General features: G+C 42.5%; 1 protein-coding gene across 4 annotated transcripts in view; it reads left to right on the top strand.

The window, feature by feature from the left end:
• NEXMIF (neurite extension and migration factor) overlaps nucleotides 1-24,266 on the top strand; it is a 398,750-nt gene that overhangs the window by 204,092 nt on the left and 170,392 nt on the right. For all 4 annotated transcript variants that reach the window (XM_032227582.1, XM_032227583.1, XM_032227585.1 and 1 more), the window contains one exon: nucleotides 290-397. The gene's annotated coding sequence lies outside the window, so the exon portion shown is untranslated. The remainder of the gene's footprint in view (nucleotides 1-289; nucleotides 398-24,266) is intronic.

Genomic DNA, 24,266 nt, shown 5'->3' with positions numbered 1-24,266 from the left:
TGCCAAGAAAGGTTGTAAAATGGGACAAAATTAATTTGACCACTGTCCTCACTTAGCAAGAGAGATTTGGGGCTCAGTTGTGGTCATAAGTCGAGCACTCTCTGTAGAGCTTGACCCTTATGGAGCAAATAAGATTTCTCCCCTCCCCCTTCCTTTTATGCCTTCCTTGAAAGCAATTTTGATAGCAACCTTGGGCTGTTCCCTCGTTTGGTCGGCCTCCCTGCCTCCTGCTTCTGCCGGACCATGGAGCAATGCACGTCCACTGATTTCCTCTCACTGTTCTTTGCAGATTTCCTGTGCCTTCAGCACCGTCCCTTGAAATGACACGGAACCACAGGAGGAAAGGGCAGCCTTCGGATGAGCAGATGGATGTTCCTCACTGAGGCCTGATGACATGGTAAGGCTGCAGAAAAGCTGCGCGCCTTTCATATTTGCATAAGGGCTGCCGCCGTTGCTTCTTATCCATTGTTTTATTTGCTTGCTATGGACTTGAGCCACAGTGGCACAGTGTTTAGAGTGCAGTACTGCAGGCTACTTCTGTTGACTGCCAGTTCGAATCTCACCAGGCTCAAGCTTGACTCAGCCTCCCATCCTTCCGAGGTGGGTAAAATGAGGACTGACTCTGTAAACTTCTTAGAGAGGGCTGGAAAGCACTGGAAAGTGGTACATAAGTCTAAGTGCTGTTGCTGTTTTCCTCCCTCCCTCCTGCCCTCCCGTCCTTTCCTCCCTTCCTTTCTTTCCTTCCTTCCTTCCTTCCTTCCTTCCTTCCTTCCTTCCTTCCTTCCTTCCTTCCTCAGCCTTCCATCCTTCTGAGCTCCTTAAACTGAGGACCCCGATTGTTGAGGGAAAGAGGCTGACTCTGTAAACCGCTTAGAGAGGGCTGGAAAGGACTGTAAAGCGGTATGTAAGTCTAAGGGCTATTGCTGTTGCTATTGATAAGCTGCTGTTTTCCCTGGCGTTCTCAAGGTGGTGTAAAGAGACACCTCCTCTCCTTTCCTTTTATCCCTGTAATAACAATCCAGCGAGGTAGATTGGCCTGAAAGTAAAGGGTAGGTTTCAGGCCACTCTGTACTGTCCTAAGAGTTGTTGGAGCTGTCATGTTTGTCTAAACATGTTTGTGTATTATTATTTATGTTGGATATTATTTAGTTTTATGACTTTGTAGGTAGTATATTAATATTAAGGAGCCTCAGTTAAGCTCTTCATCAAGGCCTTTGTTTGCCGTTTTTAAAAATCTTTTATTGATTTGATTGTGATTTCTTTAATTGTTGTGAGCTGCCCGGAGCTAGGTTTTTGATGGTGTTAAAGGTGATAAGATTTATTATGGTTCATTGCAAAGTCATCCAGATGTTCAGACTGGGTCTAACATTTTTATCCACCTTTTGAGTCCTTCCCAAGGACCTGTGACAGACAGATGTTGTTGGCAGATGCTGTTTGATGGTGTTAAAAGTATAATTGCTGGATGCAAGCTGTTCCCAGTAAAGCTGCCTTTTGCAATTGACTGATGGTGAATTTGTCAGTGCTGCTTGTGTTGAAGTGGTTCTCCAGATGTTTTGGGATTGCACCCGAGGTGCCTATTATCTTTGCTTTCTTTTGTCACGGTTGTTCTATTTCTACAGGTAGTCCTTAACCTACAACCAAAATTTCTGATTTCTGAGCCCCAAATTTCTGATGCTAAAGTGAGACAGTTAAGTGAATTTTGCCCCATTTTATGACTCTTCTTGTCACAGTTAAGTGAATCATTACAGTTAAGTTAGAATAACAGTTGCTAAGTGAATTTGGCTTCCCCAGTGACTTTGCTTGTCAGTAGGTTTCAAAAGGGGATCAAATGATCTTGGGACACTGTGCCCGTCATAAATACGAGTCATTTGCCAAGTGTCTGAATTTTGATCACTTGACCATTGAGGTTGTAATGGTCGTAAGTGTGAATAATAGTCTTAAGTCACTTTTCTCCGTGCTGTGTAACTTTGAACGGTCACTAAATGAACTGTTGTAAGTTGAGCACTATTTGTATTTGCAAGCCTTATTATTATTATGGTTCAGTGCACAATCAGCCAGTGGCTTAGCCTGAATTTGGCATTTCTGTCTGCCTATCAAGCCGTTCCCAATGACCTGGGATAGACAGGTGTAGGTGTTTCATGGGGCTAAAGGTCTTGTCACAGGATGGAAGCTCTTGGCGTGCGCAAATGGCCCGTTTCCTTCAAATACAGGTAAGGAACGTGGGTGGGCAGGTGGGCCCTCTGGAGCACCGTACCAGAACTGCACCCGGTGCTCCCGGCAGGCACCCGTATGCCCATACTGGGGCGTACCGCCTGCAACCCACCACTGGATTGCACCCAAGGGGCCAATTGCTCTTGGTGTTATCTTCTCCGATTCTTTCTCTTCGCTTCTGCTATCTCCAGGAACTGCAATATCTACTCCCCAGACTTTTTTCCTCATTCTTTCTTTTTTCTAACAGTTTATATATTTTCACATGACATATATAAGTGCTTAGTGAACAGTGTACTTTCTAGATCAGTTTATTTTTATACAATAATACTTTTCCCACTCCTAATTTTTATCTCTACTGTCCAACCATTTATAAAACAAGTCCCATGTTTGAAAATACTCTGTATCTTCTTTTTCTTTTAATGTCAATATATCCATTTGTGCACAATCCACATTTTTTTTAGTTACATCATCCTCTGTGGGCATTTCCTCATTTTTCCACTATATACTCTTTCTTATCAACAGTTGTTATTTGGCAGGAGCCTGTCAAATCCCCAAGCACTTTAAATTCTTTACTATCTGTTGCTTTTTCTACCATTACGATTCACAAACCAGCAGCACCCAGTGTTTCTTGATGGTTAGAATATGGGCCATAAACGTAACGGAGGTTCCTGTTTACCCATGAAGCCTTTGAGTTTCCTTGCACTAAAACTCCTCTTTAGTGTACTTTGTGATTGGCTACTACAAGGTTGCTCTCAGGATTAAATTAGGTGGGGAAAGGCCTATCTTTGTGACTTTGAGTGACCTGAGAAAAGGGAGAGGATGAAACCTAACCTGTGGCATCCAATGATGGAGAAGGGTACACATTAAAGCATTTGAAATGCTTTTCTGAGCACTCAGGGGGAAAATCCCTAATAGTTAAAGCAAACAACTAGTGGAACAGAAGTTGCCTTCAGAAGTTGTGGGTGCTTCATCACTGGAGACTCTTAAGAAGAGACTGGAAGGGTAGAGAACATGGGGTTGGACTAGAAGACCTCCAAGATTCTTTCCAACTCTGTTATTCTGTTAATTCTGATAAAGCCAGGATGATCTCAGTTAAGCAGCCCCCTTGAGCTGAGCAAGGACCCTCTCGCCAGGGATGCAACTCCCAAAGTGCCCAGCCAGGTGAGAATTATGGGCGTTGTAGTTCTTGCACATCTGGAAGGAGAAAGGAGGTTCTGCCTCTCTTCTGGCATTGCAAGAGTGGGCTGCCTCTGATCTGGGCCAGATTATGAACTTATGAACAATGGCAGTGATTCACCATGGCAAAAAAGGCTGTAAAATGGGGCAAAACCCATTTAGCAACAGACATTTTGGGCTCAGTTGTGGTCATAAGTTGAGGACAACCTGTAATCAGCGGAACGTCTTGTTTCCAGAAGTTGTGGGTGCTCCCTCTTATGGGCCTTTAAGAAGAGACTGGACAGCCCCTTGTCTGGAAGGGTAGAGGACTGTGATGGTGAACCTGTGGCAGAGATGGCACGCAGCAGCCTCTCTGTGGGCACGTGAGCCATCGCCCTAGCTCAGCTCTGCCACGCATGCACGGGCTCCTCCCACTAGCCAGCTGGCCTTCAAGTCTCTGCTGCGCATGCGTGGGGGGGATGGGAGTGTGTGGGGAGGACATGCGCATGTGCGAGGTGGATGTGAGGAGACATGCATGCATGCGCAGGGGGTGTGCAGAGGCATGTGCATATGCAGGGCTGCAGGTGCATTGCATTTGGGGGGTTCGGGCGTGAGCATATTCACATGCATGCATGCTTTGGGCACTCAGTCCAGAAAAGGTTAGCCATCATTCACTGGTATAGGATCTCCTGCTTAAGCAGGGGGTTGGACTAGAAGACCTCCAAAGTCCCCTCAAACTCTATTATTCTGTGTTACCTGGAGGGGCAGCGTTCACAGGTGCTGAGTGGGACTCTCTAGCAGTGGGGAGATAATTTAGTTAAGAAAGATGCATGTTAATTTTGCTCCTTGTAATTTGATGCTGACTTTTCCCCTAATCTCTTAGCTGTGAGCTCATCTTCCCCCTGCCAGGCTTTCACGGTGCCAGTCTTGGGCTGTGACGCTGTGAGGAATGCATGTATGTCTGTAATTAAAACGGTAGAAAAAAGCTTTGGTATTGCATCTGTCAATCTCCCCTGACCTTGGCGTGCCTGGAAGCCATATTTTGAAAAAGGAAGGCAGAGAATAATTGTGCAGTTTGCGCTTTATCTCGTGGGCATTTAAACCTGCCTTCCCTGGGCCTTGATAATTAAATCTGAGAGCTACAATCATTTCAAGAGAACCACAGTAATTTCACCGTGTTTCTCAAAGCAGCAGTTTATTTATTCACTATATTTTTTAAAAAGTGCATTGAGAAGAGGATTCCAGTAGATTAGAAATTAGATTTGCATTCTGTACAGGGTCTGTCTGAGGTTGAGAATTGTGTTGGCCCTGAGCCAAACTACATATTGCAAACAAGCATTTATGGCATTGTTAACACTGTGGTTTTATTTTCTGATTCCGTTCTTCAAAAATCTCCTTCAATATTTTTATTGCTATTACATTTTGCATCATTTTATTGGTTTGTACATCTTTCCTCTTTTTAAAGTGTTTAGTCCCCTTTAGTGTCCAGGTTTTGAAACCATGAAATTGTTTATGTTTAATTTGTCTTGTAAAAACCAAAACAGATTCTTATTTTCCATGAGAAACTGTTTGTTCTTTATAATTCTAAAGCCTTATTGTAATGGTTTCAATATTCCAATTTTATCTGGACTCCTTAGTCCATTCATAATAAAATCAATCTCCTATTTAGCTTTCTGCAGTTTATTTCAGATTCTTTAGATTTTACAATTAAAACTTTATTTTGTTCAGGATTGAAGGCAAACCCACCCAGCGGTTTCACTTGTCATTTTGAAGCTCCCTAATAGCTTAAAAGTAGTTGATGAGCAATTTGTGAAAATAATTAGAAAGTGAGATTTGTGAACTTAGTGTACGTCAAAAGGCTCTGCTGTTTTTGCAAGTGATCCCAGCGATCCCATTGTCTCCCAGTACTCAAACCCATGGAAAACTGGTCTCTTGCAGTCTCCTCACGAGGAGAAGCCATCCAGAGCACATATGGGTGATCTCCTCTCCTCATCTGGAGAAACTGGTCAACTCACTGATTCCTTGGTCTTTGCAGCGGTCATCGGCCCCTCTTTTGCAGAACTGTCTTCAGTTTGCCATACCTTCCTAGGAAGCAGATTGGCCCTGGCACCTTAGTTTTCCTAAACAATTAGCTCAGGATTGTCTCAAAACCCTCTTGTGATGCTGATAGGTTGCATCTATACTAAGATTGCTTAACCTGGGCCGCAGGAACCTCAAAAAACCATTTGATGGCAACATAGTTTAGATATAGGGTTTTTTAAAATCACTTTGCTGCCATCTAGTGATCACTGTGCTCAGTGCAGACTAAGGTTGTTTCCTGGGCTCACCTTCAGCCTGTTTCCCATTGTCCCCAGAACCCCCAACTGTTCCGCATTAGGCTTTCTATAAGTTTTCTACCAGGTTTGAGTTTTTAAAGATTGAAGGCTTAACCAGGGCCTGCAGGCAGCTTCCGGGCTTTATCCAGACAGCTACTCACACAAAGGCATGGAGACAGAGACTCAAGGATTCTGCCCCTTTGATATGTTGTACTCCAAAAAGAGCAGAAAACTATGAAGCTCGAGGATGTATGTAGCAGACAAAGGTCCTAATCAGAAGCCCCCCCATTCAATTCTGGAGCTGACCGGAAATCTGGTTCCCCTACCATAGAGTCTTCTCCTAGCACAGCGTCCTCTACCTGTCCTAATTGAAAGTCCTGTCAACTGTGGAGCCGACTGGCAAAAGGGAGCCACAGCAGACGGATGAAAGAGCCACATGTGGCTCCAGAGCAGGGCCGGATTTAGATGAAAAGAGGCCCTATTCCACTTATGAGGCCCTTTCACCTCCCATTTTTAAGTTTGTAAATTACATGAGAGACAATAAAATACATCATTACTGTGATATATATCAATATATATATCAATATATATAGCTGGCCTCCCGACGGAGGGTGGCTCTGCACTGCGGCAAAGGCAGCGAGGCCAGCCGCCTCCCTTGCTGCGCTCAGCTACCCGGCTCGGCCCCCTCGCCCTCACCTGCCTGGCCGCTGGTGGGCTCCGCGTCGACAGGGCGGCTACTGGGAGCAGCCGCGCCTCTCGCCCAACCGCCGGTGCCGGGAACGTGGGCGGGCTCCCCAACTGGAACGATCTTAACCAATACATTTTTATGTTTGTTTATTAGTCATATGTGTAGAATTTCTCCTTATTTTCGGTTCAGTGTTTTAGTGTTCACTGTTTTTAGAATAGTGTAATTTTAATTTTGCTAACAATTTGAATGTAGGTCCCTCTTGATCTTGAGGCCCTAGGCTGAAGCCTAGTTAGCCTATAGGAAAATCCGGCCCTGCTCCAGAGCCACAGATTGCTGACCCTTGCTTTAGAGTCATCTCCTAGGAAAGCGACCGGAGACGGTTGGTGGTGCAGTGGTTAAATGCAGCACTGCAGGCTACTTCAGCTGACTGCAGTTTTGCGGTTTGCCTGTTCAAATCTCACCGGCTCAGGGTTGACTCAGCCTTCCATCCTTCCGAGGTGGGTAAAATGAGGACCCAGACTGTGGGGGCAATATGCTGACTCTGTAAACCGCTTAGAGAGGGCTGAAAGCCCTATGAAGCGGTATATAAGTCTAACTATTGCTATTGCTATTGCTATTGCTCCACAAATGATTCTGCCCACCAAGCGCCTTTTCTTTCAGCAAGCTCACCACAAAAGTCCCTTTAGTGCAATGGGTGAAAAACTCCACCAGTCTGCATGCTGCAAACATTTCCCCCCAACGTCTCTGACCAACTCCCCTGGGAACGCAGAAGCATGGACAGCCGGACTGCCAGGGGTTTAGATCCACTCTGTCCCAGCCGTCTGTGTTAGTTGATAAGAGACCTTTGTGCCTTCTGCAAATGGGTCATCTGAGCGTCCACTTGCGGCCGGTGCTGCTGATGCTCAGCAGACAACAAAGCTTCCTGGAGGATTGGAGGCCATCCTTGAAATGCCTCTTTTGGGAAAAGAGACGGAGAGAAGAGCTCAGCCTTGCCAGCTGGACCAGGCAGGAAACCAGAGTGGATGAGCTCAGTTACTTTATTGTAAAGCTGCGTTAACAGAATCTTGCAAATGAGAAAGTGCAGGTGGACTTCGACTTATGACCACAACTGAGCCCCAAATTTCCGTTGCTGAGTGAAACATTTCTTAGGTGAATCTTGCCCTATTTTATGACTCTTCTTGCAAGTTAGTAACACGGTTGTTAAATGAGTCTGGATTCCCCATTGCCTTTGCTTGTCAGAAGGTTGCAAAGGTGGTCACCAGGATACTGCAACTGTCATAAATATGAGTCAGTTGCCAAGCATCCAAATTTTGACCATGTGACCGCGAGGATGCTGCAACGGTTGTAAGTGTGAAAATGATTGTGTCACTTTTTTCAGTGCTGTTGCAACTTCAAATGGTCACTAAATTAATGTTGTAAGTCGAGGACTTCCTGTACTTCTCTCCTTCATTTCTTTTACAGCCTAAGTTATGGAGCGTCCATTCTGAGTTTCTTTCTCCACCCATTATCGCAGCTGTGGGCTACGCTGTCTCTTCTCTGACCATTCCCTACTCAGTATCTCTTTACCCCTTCTCCCAAGGGCCTTCTCACACACATAGCTACACCATTATTTGTTTGTTTGTTTGTTTTTTGTTTGTTAAATTTCTAGGCCGCCCAATCCCGGAGGACCATTGCATCACCCTCCCCTTTAGATTCACCCCCACTTCACACACACACATCTGAGTTATCAGGGGAAGTTGTTGCGGGCTGTGAAAATAAAACGTAGCATTACACTGTAATGTCATCATTACATTTGCAAATGGTCTCAATGGAAAAATAAAAGGAGGTCATTGTCCTAGCTTTCAGGGTCACTTGGGCAAAGCCTGCAGAGTTTCCCTTAAAACTGGGCAGGAGGAGTCAAAGTTACATCCTTTGGAGCTATGTCGGTCAGAGCATTCACATAGCATGGATTTTGTCCAAGTCCCGAGAATTTAGTTGCAATTACATGGTCTATATTTCGTTTCTGTGGGCCAGGATGGAATAGGACTTTAGCTACCTAGAAGGGGAAAATACTGGGAAACGAAAACATAATTTTTGTTGGCATCATTGAGAGTCTATTTAGCCCTCTTTTCACATGTTCCATCCCCACCAGTTTAGTTTCCTTGAGAATCAGACAATGTGGTTTGCTCTACTGAACAAAAGGATGTTCTATCCTATCCTATCCTATCCTCCATTCCTATTTTATTCCATTCCATTCCATTCCATTCTATTCTATTCTACCATGTTTTCCCCAAAATAAGACAGGTTCTTCTTTTCTTTTAACCCCTCAAATAAGCACTTGGCCTTATTTTCAGGGAGGTCTTATTATTTTTGAGGTGCAGGAGGTGTCGAGCGGGGTCACCTCATGGCTGCTGCTGTGTTGCAATATTTTCAGTGAGGTCTTATTTTCAGGGGAGGGCTTATTTTAGTGCATGTGCTCAAAAGCCCGATTGGGCTTATTATCCAGGTGGATCTTATTTTTGGGAAAATATTCTATTCTATTCTTATTCCGATTCCGATTCCAATTTGATCCTATTCCTATTCTATTATATCCTATTCCTATTCCATTCCTTTCCATTCTTATTCCTATTCCATTCCCATTCCCTATTGTATTGTATTCTATTCTATTCTATGTTCCTTGTGTTAACCCCACAAGCCACTGCTTCACTTTGAAGACCAGCTCTGCTCTTGGACAGAATAACCTGCCAAAGAGGCTGGAAAACTCCCAAGAGCCGTTAGGAAGCTATTCACGACAGTCTACCTTTGGGAAGGGAATTTTTGAAAGAGCTCCTTACCTTGAAAGACATAATTCACAATGTCAGTGCCTTATTTGCAACAAAAGAAATGCTTTGCTACGGGTTATTAGGAACAGGATGGACAATAAAACAGCCAGGGTCATCATGCTTGCCAAGGATGAATCAAGTTCTTGTCAACTCAGCTAAAGAAGCTTCCTAAAGAGTTTGTGAAACTCCAAAGAAGATAACCTGACTTCATCAACTTCTCTAGCACAGGGGTCTTGTAGACCCCTGCTCTAGCACATTCAGTTTTGAAATGTATAATCTGCCTGGCAAAATCATCATTTCTAAACAAGAAGACAGAGTTTATAAAAGACAAATTAATTGTGGAGAGAGAGATAGCTTTCCTCTCTTCGTGGAGCTATCAGGAAGGGAGACAGATTGCTTTTATCCAAGATCCTCAGTTCGATCCCTTGCTGAGGTAATTTTGAAATCAGCCCCTGGTCTCCTCAAGCTGCTGATCCCCCACCTCCTTTAAGGAAAGCATTCAAGACTTCTTAGATTTGAAAAGGATAAGCCAGGAGGGAGGCAGAGAGAATCAATATGAAGGTTTCAATAATACGGGGAGAGGGAAGTAGGCAGAATAAGAGAATATTTTCTTCCATCACAACACAGTTTGGTATCATCCAATATAATTAATTGGTGGTTGACTCAAAGCCACAACACTCACTCACTCACTCGACGCCTCTTCACCCAACGTGGGTATAGGCGACTTCCATGGAAATTTAAGCCACAACAACAACAACTGTTGTTGTAACCGTTTTTTGTAATGTAGAATGCTTCTGTGGAACTATAGATTGGTCTATCAGGCTAAGCCCAAGAACAACATGGAACAATTCAGCCAGTGTTCGGTTCTTTATTATTTACACACAGAAGACAGCATCTTGCCAGACTAAAACCTGACAGATACAAACTGGAAGATTCTAAAGAGGGGCCATCCTGACCCCCTTCCTCCAGCTCCAGGCTGTGCTGCCTCTTGTCTCGCTCTCCTCTTCCTGGAATGTGCTCCCTCCTTCCTGGTAAAGTGCTACTTCATGTTCTTCAAAAGCACCTCTGTGGGTACCTCTCTCTCTCATGTGGCCTGTCCTGTCCCTTGACGGGAATGGAGTCCAGGAGGTACCTCTGTATTTTCTGGTTGTTGCTCCAGAGTGTCAGGCTCCAAGTAATGCACCCATTACACACAGTGTGTGTCAGACCTGGAAGCCATCTTGGGCAGTGGATCTTCAGGCCTGCCACATTTAGTCTGTGGGAAATGGGAGTAGGGGATTGTATGGCACTGGGGAAATACATAGTCATTATAACGTTCCTTTCTCCGAAAGTCAATTACATTCTTCCCTGCACCTGGAGTAGCATGACTGGGAGGCATCTCCAGTTGGGGCGGTGCTTTGATTGACCATGTGATGGACATATGGGTGCTGGGTAGGTGCCTGGACTTTCTTTTGGGTGGGGAAAATCTTGAAGCTTTCAGATTCAGGTTTTTCCAGATGTGCCAATAGGACATCTGTAATAAAATGGAACTTTGAGGAACTGTAAGCCTCGGAGTCTTCTTTTGTTGGGTGTGTTACTTGGCGTCCTGGCAGTGTGTGGAAAAGCCTCCCCCAAACATTCGGTGTTTGTCCATCCCTTTTAGCATCCTAGAAGCTGCCAAAGATGGATTTTTTTCTGGATAATGTTCAGTGGAATAGTCATGTTCTTGGCATCTTTGAATGGTTTCACTTCGGATTACCTGTATTGATTTCACCATCAATATTTTATCTACCTTTATTATGTTTTATTTTTAGTGTTATAAAGATCATGTATTGGTTTATGGTTACTTGGATTAATTATTGTTTTAGTTTGCATTTACTGTGGACATTTTATGGATGTTTCTGTTGGTTGTTTTATAAGACTGAACTAATGTGGGGACCTGCAAGGAGAATAAACAAACAAGCTTTATGAAATCCAGGACTGCTTCACTAAGAACCCTGTAGTAGTGGATTAGTCTGTACCACCTGCGTGAAAATGGTTGTGTCACTTTTTTCAGTGCCATTGTAACTTCAAATGGTCACTAAATGAACTGTTGTAAGTCGAGGACTAGCTATATTTTTCTCCTTCATTTCCTTTACAGCTGAGAAATTATGGAGGGTCCCTTCTGAGTTTCTTGCTACACACACACACACACACACACACACACAAATACTACATCACTTCCCCTTTAGACTCAATTCCCCCCACCATACATACATCTGAGTTATCAGGGGAAATTGATTGTATGTGAACATGAAATGTAGCTGAGTCATCATTACAGTGTGGCTGCCGATTATAAGTTGAAGCCTATCTGTGTAAAATTTCTGACCAAGGCTTCCCAAGATCACGAAGCCAACTCCTTGTCCCAATAAAACCCCTTTTATTTAAGTTAAAGGGAATTCCTCTCCAGCAAAGACCCGGCCAACAGTCTTTCAAGAGATTTCACAACTACAGACCTTGATCAGGCTTGGAGAGCTGCCAGGCCGATATCTTCCAAACGCCACTCTATGCAGACAATACTTGGCAAGAAGTCAGGAACAGACCTTCACTCTACTGAGTTGAACTAATTGTCCCCTCCCCTTTCACTCCCCTTTTATTTCCTATGGGAGGGGCCATTCACTGTCCACCTGTGGCTTTACTCCCGAGTCGGCCCTTGTTCCTTAGCTGTTCCCTTCTCCTGGCGGCTCTGCACATGCACACACTGGGAACAGGGTCCTGCTGTTCTTCTGCTGCACTGATGTCTAACTCTGAAGGTAGCTGATAACCGGCATATGGTTTCAACCTCCTCTCTGCCTCCGACACAGAGCCCTAACCAGAGCCTTCCCCAGACTCCAGGACTGGCCCATGTTCCTCCCCAACCTCCTCACTGTCTGAGTCTGCCCACAGCTCTGCTGGCTGCTGGTGGGCCACAACACTAAGTCTTGTTGTTGCTGTTAGAATGGCTTTGCACATTTCTTTACTTGCTTGTGCAAGGAAATCAGTGATTTTCTGCCATTGTTACATGAAGGACTCCGGAACCCTTCTGAGAGTGGACAGCTGTGGTTTTTTTTGAGCAGCGCTGCTCTACAAAGTGTCTTAAAGGGAGAACTCTTGGGCAAATTTTTACAAGCAGGAACCCCTCTGGTGTTGACTTTCTCCGTTGTCCTTGATTGAAGTTTCTGGACGAGCAAAGCCACGAAGAGGCCGAGGGTGGATTGATTGAAATGAAAAGGTCTTTGCACAGGAATCCACCAAAGAGTCTGGAATCCCTAGTTATGAGATATAATTGACTTGGAAGCCAAGAAAGGAAGCTCGTGGCTGAAATGAATATTGCCAGGCACAGCAAGTAAATCCAGAGCAGAACTCTCCACTGGCGGATGGCTACTGAGTGAAGAAGAATGCATTTCAGCCTACAGATAGTCCTCGACCTATGACCACAATTGAGCCCAAAATTTCTGTTGTTAAGTGAGACATTTGTTAAGGTGGGTTTTGCTCCATTTTACATCCTTGCCACAGTGCTTAAGTGAATCCCTGCACTTGATAAGTTAGTGACATGTTGTTAAGTGAATCCGGCTTCCCCATTGACTTTGCTTTTGTCCAAAGGTTGCAAAAGGGGATCATGTGACCTTGGGACACAGCAGCGGTCATAAGTAGGAACCCCATGACCAGGATCATGTGATCATGGAGATGCTACAAAGATAGTAAGTGTGAGAAACGGGTAGAAGTCACTGTTGTCAGTGCCATTGTAACTTTGAACCGTTACTAAACAAACTGTTGTGAGTCGAGGACCACCTGTAAAGTAAACTAGAATTGTGCCAATGTTAAATGGCCCATTTGTTGTTGGGTTCCAGCAGTGTGATTTGATTAGCCTTTATTTACAACTGAATTTATATGGCTTTGAGAAACGGAGAACTCCAATTGCATCTGTGCTGTGTCGCTTTGCGTGAAGACAGAGGCAAAGGGAGTAGAAGCAATTCCATTTTCTCCGTGCTGCCCATCACCTTCTTTCCATCTCCTCCCATTGCAAGTAGTTCTCAACTTACGTCAATTCATTTAGTGACAGTTTGAAGTTACAACCGCATTGAGAAAAGTGACTTATGACTCATTTTCACAGAACTATTGCAGCATCCCCATGGTCACATGATCGAAATCCGGACACTTGACAACTGGTGTGCATTTATGATGATTGCCATGTCCCAGGGTCACGTGATCACCTTTTGTCACTTTCTGACATGAGGAAGCCAGATTCCCTTAACTAACTTAAAAACTGCAATGAATCACTTAACAGTGACAAGAAAGGTTGTAAAATGGGACAAAACTTAACAATTGTCTTAGCAATCATAATTTTGGCCTCAATTGTGGTGGCAAGTTGAGGATCACCTGTAGTGAACTAATCATTTCCTTGACTTTTCTTTCTTGTTCTTGTTCCTGAGCAGCCGTCTGTGTGTGTGTCTTTATGGGTGTACCAGAATTTAAGTCCTGAGTTGATTTTGTTATTCTCCGCATATTTCTCATACTTAGCTTTTGATGGTTGCTATGCTGGTTTTACTCAACAGTCTTGTTTCATTCCAAACTTCTTGCTTCCTTCCTACCCAACTTCAGTGTTGACATGGTCCCTCCTTGATTGTATTTAATTCTTTTTCCACCTAGACTCTGACCAGGACTTGTGACCATAGTTCTGGGTATTCAGAAGTTGAGCAACATAAAACTGATAGTGATTTCCTGCCAAAACTGTTGAAGTGGGTGGGGGGAGGCATAAGGTCAGTATAAAGCTTGAAGAAAGCTTCCTCAACATGCTCCTGGGAAGAAACAACTTTGGGACTTTGTTTCTTTGCCATTGAAAAAATCAAAACTGAATCAAGGAATAAGCATATTTTGTGGTATTGATTCCCCCAAGTGTGATGTTGTTCGCTTCTCCCAACCATCTACTGCAGACTAGGTCTCCTTTCTCCTTCCTCTTGGCCATGGCCTCCAAGGTCAGGAAGAAGAACTGCTGCCAAGGCAACCATCAGATAAAGAGGGTCTTTGGACCCTAGCCAAGAAAGTAATTTGAGAGAATGTCTCTGTCAACCCCTCCCTGGTTCACATGAAGATAAAGGCAAGCAGGAGGGAGTACAGTCAGACTTGCAAGATTATCTTACTATAGCTTTACAATAAAAGTAAAAAGTAAAGGTTTCCCTATTCAATTGTGTCGGATGCTAGAAGCTGGTGCTCATCTCCATTTCTTGGGTGAGGGAGCCAGCATTGTTCAAAGAGACTTGCGTGGCCATGTGGCCAGCATGGCTATGTGCCAAAGGCGTGGAACACTATTACCTTCCCATCAAAGTGGTACTTATTGGTCTACTCGTATTTGCATGCTTTTGAACTGCTAGATGGGCAGGAGCTGAGGAGAGGAATGGAAGCTCACCCCTTCGCATGGCACCCAGGTCTCAAACCGGGTTGTCAGCTCTCCAGGGACAAGCTCAGCATTTATAACCACAATCACACCTCCACAGTAAAAGTAGTACCGACCTAAATGGCCTTTGTTTCCTAGTCTGGTCTATCTCCCCTCCCCCATTTTTTTTATTTTTTATTCTCTTGCATACCATTGTAAGTATACATTCATATAATTGTTATTCTTCTTTACATTTGTCATTCTTATACATTTGTTATTTCATTTAATAGATTATAATATATAGTTTGGGTTGCTTTATTTATCATCCCTTCCGCCTGTTGTAACACCACCTTATTTTCCCTTTCTTTTCTCCCTCCCTCCCTTCTCTACTTTCTTCTTTCCTCCTCTCCTTCCCCTTCCTTCTTCCTTTACCTTTCCCCTACGCCTACTCTTCCTCTTCCCCTTCCTACTAGTCTGGTCTATCTTGAACAACAGATGTTGAGATGGAAGAAATTAGAAAGCATCCTCTTCCCCAAATATTAAAAACAAAAATGAGACAGAAGAGGATCTCTGCCTCCCGGGAAGGGACTGAAAGCTTATCCACTATGTATTTCCCCTCCTTCTTCTTTTCTGCAAGAAAGTGCAAAATCATGTTACAGTTTCTTGGTGTTTTGCTTCCAGAATCCAACACTTGGGGAGGGGGGCGAAGAGCAAGGGCTTAAAGTCGTGCAGCTGTGCACTTTTGATACTAGACTTGATATTAGACTTCAATTATTTCTCCAAATCTGAAAGATCTGTGGGAAAGAGAAAACTTTATAAAGCAATATGTTTTCTAGTTACACTATTTATAGAAGATCCTCTATCTGCTGCCCCTTAGAGCTATTTATAAAACCTCTATGTACGGTATTCTCCTGGTTTTCATTAATCTTAAAACTTTGATTAAGCAGTTATTGGTGGGGTAGGGACTATCTGTTGCAAAGGCCAAGAGCAATTACATCAGTGAAATGTATTTAGATTTCATTTTCTTTTTGAAAAGCTCCCAAAGGAATGGCCATGAGGTGTTAGACTGTGAAGATATTGGCGGAGGAAGTGTGTTAAAAGCAATTAGTAGAAATTTAGTAAAGTAGATTGAAAATCAAGTCTCCATTTCTTCAGAATTTGATGCTCTCTGCTATATTACAATCCATGTGTTTCAATCCCAGCAGGAATTATAAAAGATACAAAGAGAGGAGTGGTGTTTGATGGAAAAGATCTAATTTTGCTTCTTACGAATATGTATCTGGTCCAGATATGGCTGCAGGGCCAGCCAGATCTTTGGCTGAAGTGTTCTACATACATCAGGATTGCATGCTTGTGACCCCCATCTTCATTTTGTACCCTCCCTGTATTGACACTCTGATGGTTGCAAGGTTTCGGGGTGGGAGGAAGGGTCTTGTTGTAATGGATTATGGATTTGTAACCAATTTATAGCGTAGCTCTCGGTGTATTAGCTGGAGATTCCAAGCATCAACAGATGTTTATCATGCCTTCTGTTTTGTTTGAACTTTCTTGAGAAGAAACTGGAGCTAGGGATAAGAATGGTGGGAAAGGATAGAACAGAACAGAACAGAATTCGTTATTGGCCAAGTGTGATTGGGGATACAAGGAATTTGTCTCCAGTGCAGAAGCTCTCAGTGTACACACACAAAAATGAAGTAAATTGATAAGTCATGGATCATAAATCATAAGATACAATCACTATCATAAGATACAAACAACAAGTGATAGGTCATAAGATATCAATAGGAGTAGGTAGTAGGAAAGATGAGAAAAATTGTGAAATTGGACCAGTCTGTTAAATCATCTTTAAAAGAAACAGGAAACTTGATAATGGCTGTTTTTCTGTTTGGAAGTCCTGTTCCAGCTTCAGAAATATTAAAGATGGGGAATGGGGTTAGCTTCTAATCACGGCTTCTTTTGGTATGAAAAGTTCATCCATTTTTGGCAGCATTTCTTAAGCTTGGCAACTTTAAGACATGTGGATTTCAACGCCCAGAATTCCCCAGTAGCCATGTTTGGGAAACACCGGCACAGAAGAAGATATTAATAGATTGCCATCTGGTTTCTTCTCTGTGTGTTCCCCCTTTTATTAAGACAAAAGTAAAACTAGCAGATTGGCCTTGCTTGTGAAATCACGTTGCAACATCCCTGAATGGAGATGCCAGCTGTGGACAGAAGCCGTCAACAGTTCTGGTCCATCAATCTACACTACTCCATTATTAAGAGCCATGGTGGTGCAGTGGTTCGAATGCAGCATTGTGGCTAAACTCTGTCCACAGGCATGAATTCGATCCTGACCGGCTCAAGGTTGACTTTCATCCTTCCAAGGTTGGTAAAATGAGAACCCATATTGTTGGGGGCAAGAGGCTGACTTTGTAAATGGCTTAGAGAGGGCTAGAAAGCACTGCGCGGTGTATAAGTCTCAGTGCCATGAGTATCTTTGGCTTCTGCAGGTTTGTCTTCCCGTCAAGAAGAGGCGGTAAAAGACAGGTTGCAAGAATAAAATGATAAAGCATAAAAAATAAGATGCAAAAAGGAAAATATGGAATCTAAAACTTGGAGATTATAGTTTTCAATCTATTGTGTGTTATTTATAAAAATATGAAATATATCACTTTTTATAGCCATGACTAAGAATTGCAATCATTGGACTACTGAATCTTTGAGTCCAAGGCAATTTATAGCTGTCTGTATCTGGGCAGTTTCATTGCCCTATTCTCTTTCTCTTAAAAAAAATATCCATGTTTGTTGATTTTTGACCACCATTTAGATAGTTCAAAAATAGATCAATATAACACTAAACAATCCATTCCTTAAAATAGTAGTTAGTCAACAACTATTAGCCTCATTAATATAACAGAAACCGATAATATAGCTTGCAAATGTTACTGGTAAAAAGGCTGCATTGCCAACCAGAAAAATCAATTCTTTCGAGTTTCTGGGGAAATGAAGCTGTGTGAAATTCTCAGGGGTGGGGAGGGCATTCTGTTTTCATATCCACCATCTTATGTTCATGTCCTACTATTATAGGTATCAAATTGCACACATGGCATTATTAGAATATTTCTAGCCTCTCTTAGTTTTACCTCTTCGAGGATGGCCTTATAGAACTATAATCACTTAAATATGACCCAACACTGTGCAGCAGCAGCCAAAAAAGCCAATGCAATCCTAGATTGTGTTTAACAGAGGGATAGCATCAAGATCACGTGAAGTGTTAATACCACTTAATAAAACCTTAGTAAGATTATATTTGGAATTCTGCAACCAGTTTTGATCACCATGTTATAAAAAAGATGTTGAGACTCCAGAAAGAGTGCAGAGAAGAGCAACAAAGATGTTCAGGGGACAAAACATTTGAAGAACGGTTTCAGGAATTAAGTTTGTCTAGGCTAGGGAAAAGAAGGACTGGGGAGAAATGATAACAGTGTTCCAATAATTGAGGGGCTGCCACAAAGAAGAGGGGGGCAACCTTTTCTCCAAAGCACCTGAAGGCAGGACAAGAAGCAATGTGTGGAAACTAATCAAGGAGAGAACCAATCTAGAAAAAAGGAGGAATTTTCTGACAGTGAGAAAATCAACCAGGAGAACAGCTTGCCTTCAGAAATTGTGGGTGCTCCAACACTGGAGAGTGTTAAGAAGATATCGGACAGCCGTTTGTCCAGAATGGTATAGGGTTTCCTGCTTGAGCAGAAGGTTGGACTAGAAGACCTTTAAGGCCCCTTCCAACTCTGTTAAGGCTTACAAGGCAGGAAAATCACCCTTCCACAGTGTTACCAAGAACATTACTTGGATCTCTCCAAGAAGTAACAAAAAGTTAAATTCAGTCTGAAAGAATCTTTACTTATTTGCTTATTTACTTTACTTATTTTACTTTACAAACACAGGTTTATATGACCAAGTTAGGACCGATCAAAATTTCAGTTTAAAGAATCAAAAGTGGAGAAAAGTAAAACAGAATTGGATTACGTTTTCTTTGGCAGACTTCACTTTGAGATCACCCTAGTCCCTTGTTTTTCCTTTTCTGTTTTGGGAATTTGCTGTAAAATGTTTGCAAAGAGGGCAGTTGCCAGTGGAGTTCACATGAGCTCATTGGTCCTTTTCTTGGGCTCTGGGAAAGACAGAACAATGTATAGATAACCCTTCTCCCCCCCCCCCCCAGGTTCAATAAGTAGAGAGAGAAGAAAACGAAGCAGTTTGGGGGAGGTGCCTGAATTTCCTAAGATAAAATCAAGACGAGATGGGAAATCTTCTTACCTGAATGTAATGCACAGTTAATTTAAGATTATAGTTGTACAAAAGGCCAATTTTGTACCTATTTACCTATTTTGGAATATTGTACTCAAGAAGCATTGGTGACCAACAGGTAACAATACCAATAAAAGAGTTGAAGGGACCTTGGAAGTCATCTAGTCGAATCTCCTGCTCTCACAGAAGACCTATAGTATTTCTGATAAATGGCTGTCCAGTCTCTTCATAACTAAGGAATTTTCTCCTTAGTTCTAAGTTAGTTCTTTCCTTGATTAGTTTCCATCTATTGTTTCTTGTCCTGCCTTCTGGCGCTTTGGAGAATAACTTGCCTCCTCTTCTTTGTGGCAACCCCACAAATACCGGAATATTGCTATCATGTCAGCCCCAGTCCTTGTTTGGAGCCAGACCAAACAATAGATTCCCTTCTCAAAAGCACATGCACACATGATATTCAGGCCAGATTACCATCCTCTGCTCTGTCTATATTTAAAGATGGGTTCAGGATGTGTCTGCTTCTATTAAAACTGCTAATAACTGATCTCAAAAGTGTTTTAATTTGGAGATTAGTATTTTAAAACCTCTCAGGTTGAAGAGTATCATAGGCAGAGACTTGGACTGAACTGTCCTCCTTTTCAATCCCTAATTCAATGAGATTTTATTTGTTTATCTATTTAACTTGTATCCCTGCTTTCCAACTGAATGATCAAGGCAGCCGACTAAAGGAGAAGGAAACAGACAATTAAAGCACAGATAAAATACACATATAAATACTAAAAACATCCTTGAGGCCCCAGGTTAGTCTGCTTTTAAAACAGTCCCAAAGAAGCTCCCCCCCCAAGCTATCTTTGAGAGAGATTTTATAGCAGTGGGTTTTTTTAATAATGTTTTTCAATACTATGCTTTAGTAATGGCTTTATGGCACTGTATCTTAATGTTCCCTGAGGTTATTTTGCTATGTTGCATCTTTATGATACTGTTTTTCTGATTCTTTTCTAAATTTGCTTGGGAGGATGAATGCTTTAAAAGAGAGGATAAAACTCTGTGAAATGACTGAATGACTAAATAGAAGGATGATGTTTAAGGAAAACAGAACTTATGCTGAAAGCAGAACATCTGTAAGAGAGACAGCTTGGTGAAGAATAGATATTAGGGAGTCTGCTATTTCCCAGTTGCTGATGGATCCCAAGTACTAGCAGATCTACCCGTATAACCAGTGCTTGGGGAATTATGGAGGTTTTGCATCCAGGAAAATTTGAACTGAGCTGTGGTGGTGCAGTGGTTAGAATGCAGTATTGCAGGCTTAACTCTGCCCAAAGCTAGGAGTTCAATCCTGACCTGCTCAAGGTTGACTCAGCCTTCCATCCTTCTGAGTAAAATGAGAACTCAGATTGTTGGTGACAAGAGGCTGACTGCTTAGAGGGGACTATAAAGCACTATGAGGCAGTATATAAGACTAAGTGCTATTGCTATAACACTGATTCTTTGTTAGTCCTTTGGTTCTTTGTCTATGATGTAGACCAGTGTGTCTCAACCTCAGCAATTATAAGGTGTGTTCTGTAGGGAGAACCGAGTAGGCAAGGACTGAGGCGAGACAGAATGTAAAACAATCCCTTTATTAGGGTAAATAGCTAACAGTAAAACTAGAGGCAACTCTGGAACCAGCAACAGGGAATTCTTCGTTTGATAGCTCTTTATATACCCACTGTCAAATGGGGCAGCCAATTGCCATGCAGCACTGTCCCGCCCTGGCTGTCAACAGCTCAGCCAATCAGGAGAGTCTGTGCATGGCCACGTTGTCTAAGCTGCGGACATAACACTAGGTCTCAACTTCAACTCCCAGAGTTCCCCAGCCAGCTATGCTGGGGAATTCTGGGAGTTAAAATCCACACATCTTATAATCTATGGAAATTCTCAGTCAACCAGGTCATGGTTGTCCCAAAGATGCTTTTTCAAAAGTCAACTAGACTGTGGTTTTCTTTGAAGACATTTTACTTCTCATCTAAGAAGCTTCTTCTGTTCTGAGTGGATGGTGGGCGATGGAAGGATTTATATTCCTTGCAGTCATCTAGATGTTAGCCTTGGTCATTTCAGCCGTTCCAAGAAGGCTGCATACCCATTTGCACTATTCAGTGATTTTGAGGGCACAGATAAACCTCCCAGCGGCCTCAACAACTCTCAGAAAGAGGACTGGCAAGGAACATAAATCTTTCCATCCTCCACCATTCAATCAGAACTGAAGAAGCTTCTTGGATGAAAAGGGAAACGTCTTCAAGGAAAATGAAAGAAAATCCAGTTGCCTTTTGAAAAAAAAGCACCTTTGGGACACACATCTGACAGTTGCTAAGGCTGAAAAACACGCATACAAAGAAAAGACTTCTAAAGTTGCCAAACCACATTTGAGCAAGGGTAAAATTATTATTTTTTAAAAAGAATTTGTGTCAGGTATCAAAGAAGCCAAGCCAATGTTTTTCTCCATGATGCTGAGTTTTACGCTGTCTAAAAGCAATGCTTACACAGAGCAGGGAACTTTATAGGGGTATCAGGAATGAACTCTGTAGTGGTTCAAAGGGAATGTCTTTGTAATGACCACGTCAGTCTCTCTACAACTTTTGTAAAATTTGTGGGCCTCCCACTGAAATTATTGGGTTTTTTTTCTGAAGTGCTGCTTCTGCCAGGCTTTTAAAAACTCCTCTGTTGCTAGCAGAGAAAGTGTTGCTGGAAGCTACAGGGGGGAGGGGAAAGTACAGAATCTGTGCCTTTTCCCACCTTATTTCCAGTTCTCAGCTTTCCCTTAGAAGCAGGTACTGTATGGAGACTGGAAGATTTAAAATAAAAGTGATTAGGTAACTCTGAATAGAAATCAAGGTAACGCCAGAGACCAGACTAAACTAAAAGAAAGATAATAGATAATGTAGAAAAAGGGGGAAATGAGGTGGAAATTATAGGCAAATAGACAATAGGAAAAAGTTTAAATAGCAATTTATTCTCTTTGCTGGAGGAAATGCATGTCGTGCTTTGCACAACTCTCTGAAGTTCTTCTCTTTGAAAACTTGTTCTAAATATATCTTAAAAGCAGAGCGGATTTGATTATTTTACCAGAAAAAAGAAATGTAAAGAAAACGATAACAAATCACAGGATCATATTGACTGGCAGCCTCAATCTGTTCTAAGGCTGCAATTTAATGCCCTGTCCAACCCTATTAATCTACGTTCTATAGGTTGCAATTATGTCAGAAGGGAGATAAATTTAGGATGCTTCTTAGTTTTTGTTCCAACAGCATCACATTCCTTCCTGCCCCCAAGACCTCCACCGTCCTTGTTAATCTTGGGATAGCAGAAGTCCTGGTCTTTGCTTAAGACGCAGAGGCTAGTTGGGGGGTGTCCAGTTTCTCCACAAAATAAAGGCTGAGGATAAATCAAATACACAGCTAAGCTCTTCCCTTCTCAGCTGCTCATTGATGAAAGGAGGAGGCGATGTTGATGAAGGTTCCAGCAATGCCATTCCATGCACCAGCATCTCCTCAGGGGTGCCAAGATGCCACCTTTGAAGCCAGCAGTTCCATTTGACGCCAGGAATCATTCTCTTCTTTGGTTTAGTGGTCACATGATCAAAATTCAGATGACCTGATGTAGCCTCCCCGTCCCAATGACTCACACCTGACCCATCACCAGACCCTCCCTTGAAGCACCCACGCCCGAAACCCTGGTAAACAGAAGAACACGGACATTCCCTAAACTCCCCTGAAGATGTTACCTAGCCTGGTAATGAGACGTTCGGAAACCAACCCAACCAAGCTTGGAGAACAAACCTTCGCCCTCCCAGGGATTAGTGGGCTATTAGTTTGTGGCATCTTTTCTTTTCCATTTAGAGAACGAACCTTTGATGCCATGCAGGGACAACTGTTGTAGAAGCCGTGACTGAGCAGGTATCAAATTAAAGAGTGGATCCTCATAATTAGGCAAGACCGAGATCCCTCCCTCCAGCTGCACTGTTGGTCTTGCGAAAAGGGGCTCTGCACAGCCCAGACCTTCCCTTTTCCCTTTCCTGGAAGTTAGGGCCCCATAATAATCTAGGCAGGATGTCCTCAAGTTATCACCAGTCGCTTAGTGACCATTCTAAGTTCTAACAGACCTACCTGTGAAATACTTACGACTCAGATTCAAAGTCCCAATGTCATCCCCCCCACACCACAGTTCACTCACGTGACCACACTTTGCGCACCTGGTAACCGGGCTGCATTTACAACCCTTTGTAAAGTCCGGCAGTCACATGACTGCATTTTAGTGCAGGGAGATGGGGTAGAAGACCTCCAAGGTCCCTTCCAGCCTTTGGAGGCTACGATTCTATGTTCAGCCTAAGGAGATGAGCGTCTGTTTCTTGAGGAGTTCATTTGGGTATTACAATTACACCTCAAGCTCTCCTCAGTTTTTCAATTATATTTCGGTACATTGAGTTACAGTCCTTGTGCCTCTTTTGCTTCTCAAAGCAAGGAACCAATTTGCTAAAATTTTATTTCAAACAGGCTTATCTCCCGTTGCTCCTGCTAAATTTGCACAAAGGTGGGATTATACTTGCATATACCCAATAAATGGCTTCCTTAATGCATCTTTTTTAAAAAAATCTAAAACATAGCTACAAACGCTTAACACCTATGGTGCTATTGACAGTTTTTAGGTTTTATTCTGAGATTTTAAAAAAGCACTTTCCTCATGTCTGGCTTAATCTTTCTTTTCTTTCTTCTCTGCAGAATGATAAAAGAGATGAACGCAAAGTATTATTAATATTAACATTATTATTATGTAATTTCTTATTTCTGAATTAATTCCTTGGGCATTCAAACTTAAATAAAAATTAATACACTGTCTTTAAAATATGCTAAATAAATTTCCTTCCATTTTTCACCCTGAGGCATTTTTGCAGTCATGAATCAATAACATTCTAGATTTCCCCCTAGAGATTCTGAAATTATAATACAAATGTGGAATTTGAGGACAGTTGTTGCTAATTTATTTATTTATTCATCCAATATATTTACACATCAGCCATTCTGGATTAGCAATCCATCGTTTTTCATTTAGTGTTATGTGTGAAGTAGACCCACGGTGGCTTAGTCAACAAACCTCAGTTAAAATAAGTTATGTCGTAGCACAAGAAATCAATGTTAAATGTATAAAGTCAATTTATACATTGACTTTATACATAGCTGTTCTGACCCCCTCCTCTGTCCAGTAATGAAAGCCGAGACGAGGTTAATCCTTTAATAACAAGACTAGAATCTCAGTGGCTGAAAGCCAAGCAAACAAACAGATAAGGACCTTGGCAGCAATCCAGCCTGCCAAGTTAGTTACGTTCTCTTTAGTCAATGAGTTGACTTCTGCAAGAAGGGCGTGTCACAAGCAGTTTTTTTTATAGTCTGGAGAGGAGCCTAATGACC

Source organism: Thamnophis elegans, chromosome 12, assembly GCF_009769535.1.
Source record: "Thamnophis elegans isolate rThaEle1 chromosome 12, rThaEle1.pri, whole genome shotgun sequence".
Lineage (NCBI taxonomy): Eukaryota > Metazoa > Chordata > Lepidosauria > Squamata > Colubridae > Thamnophis > Thamnophis elegans.
This window is presented reverse-complemented; position numbering and strand designations above follow the sequence as displayed.